This window comes from Notamacropus eugenii, chromosome 2 (assembly GCF_028372415.1).
Source record: "Notamacropus eugenii isolate mMacEug1 chromosome 2, mMacEug1.pri_v2, whole genome shotgun sequence".
Lineage (NCBI taxonomy): Eukaryota > Metazoa > Chordata > Mammalia > Diprotodontia > Macropodidae > Notamacropus > Notamacropus eugenii.
In genome coordinates, this window is record NC_092873.1 from 441,822,619 (window position 1) to 441,828,430 (window position 5,812).

General features: G+C 37.5%; 1 pseudogene; it reads right to left on the bottom strand.

Annotated features, from left to right (window-relative positions):
* Window positions 1-4,746: 4,746 nt before the first annotated feature.
* LOC140523154 (DNA-directed RNA polymerase III subunit RPC6 pseudogene) lies at window positions 4,747-5,576 on the bottom strand (annotated as a pseudogene).
* Between the last annotated feature and the right edge of the window lie 236 nt (window positions 5,577-5,812).

Here is a 5,812-nt window from a genome sequence, read left to right on the forward strand (position 1 = left end):
CTCAAGTTAAAATGTGTGACTATGAAGGAGAAAGATGAAGATGGCATTTCTGTGTCTGCATTCTTTAGGATCAGTTTGGGTTACAAGAGACTAGTATAATTTTAACTTTAGTGTCACTTTTTTTCTCAGAGCCAGAAGTATTACATTTTTTGCCTGTCTGGGTTCTCAGGTACAGTGGAATCGAAGGAAGTTTTCTTTTTTTGCCATTGGCTTAAGACTCCATTAACTGTGTTCTCCCCATTTTACAGGCCCAGAGACTAACATCCCACATTAAATTAGATTTTATAAAGGGACTAGGCAGGGATATTCTGGAGTCAGTTCAAACCCATATGGGAGAGTTGACTATTAAATTTTCAATGTGAGTATTTACACCTGAGAAATCAGCAAACACTATATGTCAAGGCTTGATTTATTCATTGTTGACAACCAAGACAAGAAGGTGAAGGATGCCCATTACGCTTAAAAGTGAAGAAGTGTGTCAAGTATGTTTTTCCCCAGAGAGCTTGTTATACATATACTAGTACACCATTTGGGCTAGGGCATAATCCCTCCCCTCCATTACTTCAGTCTTGGTGGAGAGGGCCTGGAGGTTTATGGAAGATAAGGTTCATAGGTCCTACATAGCATTAGTCCCCAAAAATTCAACACTTGGGAGTGTTAGCTTTTGCTGTGTTGAAATCCAAGACCCTACTCTTCAAGTATCCTTGCTAGGCTGATTATAACATGTGGTCTAGATTCCTGGCTTCCTAGATCTCCATGGCTCATGCTTCAAGCTCAGATATGATCTTTCATTCCTTACATCTAGAACATAAAAGAATGAACCAAAAAACACAAGATCCAGATCCTTTTTTGGGGGGTCACATGGCCAAGGGTTGGGGACAGAGGTGGCATTCAAGCCTTTTCCTCTTGCTGCATGATATGAATGAAGGAGTTAACTTCAGCATCAGATGCAAATGAAGCAAAAGCCAAGACCAGTGCTGAGTCAGGCTGTTTTAAAGATGCTGACAGTCTCAATTGTGCATCCATTGCCAAAAGGTTTCTGTCCCAACCACCATGTAGGTCAATGCAGAATGCCATATGTGCCCCAGTCCATATTGTATTCATCCAGAAGCAGGTGCCCAACATCATCCTGTAAATGATGACAGTTTAGCAAACCTGATGGTGTTTGCATATGCACATGACCCACTGCACATGTCTGATGGAAAGTTAATAGAGTAACTTCAACAGCTTAATAGAGCACCAATTACATATTTCATAACAGTGCTCAAATTATAGTCAAGAATAGTTGGGTCCAAAATCTAATAGGTAGTATTTATGCACTAATAGGTAGTATTTATGTAGCATTTTGGGGCATGTGGATTGTGGAGCTTATAAAGTACCAGGCTTGGCATTAAGAAGACTCATCGTTCTGAGTTCAAATCTGACCTCAGACACTTATTAGCTATGTGAACCAAGGCAAGTCACTTAACACTGTTTGTCTCAGTTTGCTTATTTGTAAAACAAGCTGGAGAAGCAAAGGGCAAACCACTCTAGTACCTTTGCCAAGAAAACCTCAAATGGGATCCCAGAGAGTAGGACCACTGAAACATTATGCAGCATTATTAAGGTTTGCAAAGTCTTTTACATGTATTATCTCATTTATCTTCATAACAATGCTATGAGGTAGGTATTAATCCAAGAGAGGTTAAGGGATTTGCCCAGGGTCACACAGCTAGTAATTGTCTGAGGGAGAATTTGAATATAGAGCTTCCTGATTCCAACTCTCTATACCCTGTTCCACCTAGCTGCCTGGGATGACTATAGTTAAGACACTAAACTTTTATTGATACTATAAACAAATCAGGGGAGCAAGGAATAGTGTATTTGTCAGGTTTATGGAGAGTGAAGAAATTTTTGAACAAACAAGAATTAGAGAAAATTATGAAGTGCAAAATGGGTAATTTGATTACATTAAATTGAAAAGTTTGTGCACAAACAAATCCAATGCAATCAAGATAAGGAGAGAAGAAGAAAACAGGGAAAGAATTTTTGCAACTAGTGTCTGTGATAAAGGCCTCATTTCTAAAATATATAGAGAATTGTATCAAATGCACAAGAATACAGGTCATTCCCCAATTGATAAATGTTCAAAGGATATGAACAGGTAGTTTTCAGAGGAGGAAACTAAAGCTATCTATAGTCAGATGAAAAAATGCTCTAAATCATATTGATTAGAGAGATGCAAATCAAAACAACTCTGAGGTACCACATCACACCTATCAGATTGGCTAACATGACAAAACAGGAAGATGATAAATGTTGGAGAAGATGTGGGAGAATTGGAATACTAATTCATTGTTGGTGAAGTTGTAAGATGATCCAACCATTCTGGAAAGCAGTTTGGAACTATGCCCAAAGCGTGGCAAAATGTACCTTTTGACCCAGCAATATCACTTCTGGGACTGTATCTCAAAGAGATCATAAAAATGGGAAAGGGTCCCACATGTACAAAATATTTATAGCAGCTCTCTTTGTGTTGGCCAAAAACTGGAAATCAAGGGGATGCCCATAAGTTGAGAAATGGCTGAACAAGTTGTGGTATACGAATGTAATGAAATACTATTGTGCTATAAGAAATGATGAACAGGAAGACTTCAGAGAGGCCTGGAAGGCCTTATATGAGCTGATGCTGAGTGAAAGGAGCAGAATCAGGAGAACTTTGTACACAGCAACAATCACAGTATGCGAGGAATTTTTCTGGTAGACTTAGCCCTTCCTAGTAATGCAAGGACCTAAAAAATTCCCAAAGGACTCTTGAGGCAAAATGCCATCCACATCCAGAGAAAGAACTGTGGAATTGGGTCACAGAATGAAGCAGACTATTTTCTCTTGTGTTATGTTTTGTTTTGTCATGGTTTTTTCTAATAGTTTCTCCCATTCATTTTAATTCTTCTATGCAACATGACTGACATGAAATTGTATTCAATAAGAATGTGTGTGTAGAACCTATATAAGATTGCATGCCATCTCAGGGAGGCAGGGTGGAGGGAGGAGGGAAGGAGAAGGATGGCAGGGAGCGAAAATCTAAGATATATGGAAGTGATTGTAGAAAACTGAAAACAAATTAATTTTTTAAAAAAGAATTTGTTTAAATAAAAAACACTAAACTTTTCCAAACTTCAGTTTCTTCCTCTGTAAAATGGGGATAAGAATATCCAGGATACTTTTCTCATAGGGTTGTTGTGAGGCTCATGGATATAAAGCGTTTTACCAACATGAAAAATTTTAAAAGCTATAGAAGTTATCACTATAAAGTATTCTAGAACTGCAATTTCACACACACACACAAATCCAGAATAGGAATTTTTCCAAGGATAAATTAATTTTCCTTTTTTTAAATGAAACTAATAATTTTAATAAACAACAACAGTCATTAATATCTATACACTGAAAAAAACCACATACCTTGGTAGTCGTCATTATTTTGGCTTAAAGTTTTCTAATTCTGTTTGACTGCTTCCCTGTCTCAGTCCAACAACAGAATGGCCTGAAAATAGACCAATGCTATCAGTCACCATAGTAGGGAAAGGAAGACTTTACTCTCATTTGCCTCAGTCCGCCAAGGGACACTTAGAGGGAAGAGCATGAATTGGCCTTGGGGAACTTTTCCTTTTCCCCAATTTAATCCCTAATATCCAGTTATCAAGTTACTTTGAAGCAATGGATATTCACTTTCTGCTGGATGCTGTCCTGCACCTACTTATTACCCTCATCTCCGTCTTGGTTCAGACACTCCACTTTGACACTTGGGACCACCCCATTACCCCTTTCCCAATGGTCATTGGTTCAGGACTATCTGCCCTGTCACTGGTCCCCAAGGTCCACTGAACCTTACCATCTGCCCAGCTGTTTTGTCAGCTAGACTCAAAGCCTTTTTATCTGCCATGAAGCTGAATTCTCCCTTATGTGCTGTCCACCCAAGTTTTAGCATGAGCTCCTTGAAGGCAGAAATCGTTTCCCTTCTCTCTTTGTGTCTTCAGAACTTGACACTGTTCTTACAAAATAATAAGTGCTTAACAAATACTTTTTAATTCCATCATGTAGGAATAAACAGTATACAGGGAGAGCAGTGCTTAACCTTTCCACATATCTACCTAGTTGGCATTTGATGTCCCTGCTGTTGTTGCTTCTTCCCTTTAAGCCTTCTCATCTAGAAGCTTTCGATTTCTTACTCAATTAATGAAGGGAAAATGATAATGGTGGTAGTGAAGCAGACATAATGTTTTTTCACAATATCTGTATTGGTGAGCTCAAAATTCCTTGTCTCTAGTGACAATATAGGAAGGTAAAATTTCAAGTTCCCTTTCTTTCTTCTGCCCTTGGAAAATGTTAGAATTATCTTGTAGCTTATTTTCCTCTTAACAACCATTCAAAAATAATCCCTCTTGACAGCTTGTAGGTGAGCCCTTATAGTTTCACTATCCTTTATTAAGAAGAGGAATAGTTTCACTATTAATCTCTAACAGCTGCCTCATGTACTTTTTGGCCCACTCATTGATATATATCAGAATTCTGAATCTTTATAAATATAAATATATTTTCCACAGCAGGAAGACTATGTCCCTTTTTAGCAAAGTTTGCTTTTAACCAACTTCAATACTTCACAATAAATGCCATTTTTGGCTTTCAAAGTAACTTCATTTTCTTCCTATACTTGCAAAATGTGAAAAGAATGCACACTTTGCTATTAAAATTCCAGCCCCTCTGTTATAGAAATGCAATTTCATCACCCTTGTGGCAGTCATCAAAAACCAGAGTCTACAAGGTGTTCGGTATAAATCTAGTAGGCTGTATGATTGGACCAACAGCCCTGTAGAGTTTCCTATGTCCATCAAAACAGCCAACTTCACTTTCTCTTGTAGCTTTGACTTTGCCGTCATAAATGAGTGTGTTCAAAATTGTTTCAATATCTTCCATGAACAACTCTACCTTACTTAACGCCTAGTTCACAAATATATTTCCATACTTTAATTTTTCTGTTTCTGTTTCTTTGAATCATAGGATTCTGTTTGCTTTCTCTAATTGTTTTTGCCTTGCTTTGTAAGAATTTAAAACACTGTTGGTTTATCGCTTCTGTAAATTCAGATTCAAAATCTTAGCCACTACACCAGGTTCCACCAGTCACTGATCAATCGGGTTGTGAATTATACAGCATAAAACTTCCTTTTTTGAGGCTGCCATAGATTTAAAAGCTTTGATAAACTTTTTACTCTCTAAAATTTTTAGTATTTTGTTGATTTATGTTAATGGCAAGTTATTTTTATATTGAATATCTCTGCTCCAGATGCCTTTATTTTGGGCACTTTTATGATTTTGATAAACTAGCTTTTCTTGGTTATCTGATCCTTTCATTTTGCCAGTATTCTAAGCCTCTTTTATTCTATACAGAAGGCTATCAATAAGGGTCCATTGATGGCCATTACCCTCTACTGGACTTCTATAGGAGGTGTCTCATTCTGAATAACTTGATCTGTGATCCCATGAGAGAACTGATGACATTATTCCACAATACTGTTTTCTATTTCAACCAGGTCCATACCCAGCAGCTATGTCTTCACTGTCACCACAGCCAAGAGGAGGCTGCCCTCATTGGGCCTAAGAATTCATTTTTCAAGATTGAAATTTGTTTTAGTTAATTGGAAAAAAACAACAAAATAGGAACAAAAGAAAAAAAAACTGCAATAGGGTTGAGGACATTAATGGAAACCAGAAGAGTGAAAGTGCAGGATGTTCCAAACTTGATTAAATGATTTGAGTACAATGAGATTTCTTA